The sequence below is a fragment of the Choristoneura fumiferana genome, chromosome 11, assembly GCF_025370935.1.
Source record: "Choristoneura fumiferana chromosome 11, NRCan_CFum_1, whole genome shotgun sequence".
NCBI lineage: Eukaryota > Metazoa > Arthropoda > Insecta > Lepidoptera > Tortricidae > Choristoneura > Choristoneura fumiferana.
In genome coordinates this window covers 6,729,631-6,730,186 of record NC_133482.1, presented here as the reverse complement: position 1 = coordinate 6,730,186, position 556 = coordinate 6,729,631, and positions in this window count along the sequence as shown.

The following is a 556-nucleotide window of genomic DNA, read 5'->3' as shown; positions in this document are numbered from 1 at the left end:
CATCATCGTCATGCATCATTTTTGAGAAAAGCACTATACAAGCTTTATGGCTTACTTACTGGTCTTTGCAGTAATGTACTATTTCAATGACTGTGTCATAAAAATATACAATTTGTTTGCGTTGAAATAGAAGTTTGATTTTATCACTACTTTAAAGGGTAGCAAGGTATTTGATAAAGGTAACGAGAAATTGCCGCTGATACCTCACCGCGTTCCTGAAAAAATACCATTAGTGATCTTCCCAACTTATCGTTTACTTGTTTTCTGAGTCTTATTTCAGTTCAAACACGAGTGATAGAGACTAGGTCATAAAGTGTAAACTTATTTGATTGAATCATATTAATAACTTCAACGTTTTCCTTTGGCCACTCCGCAAAACCAAGTGCAAGACAACTGTGTTTGTGCGACACATGTGTGTGTGTCATGCAGAAATCCTCCCTACTACACTTTCAAAAAAGTTCAAATTCATATGGTAAAGGCCTAACAGAATAAACATTAATATCGTAAGATATTTAGATATTTTGGTTGTTTTTGTTCTGTGAATATTTAATCGTCA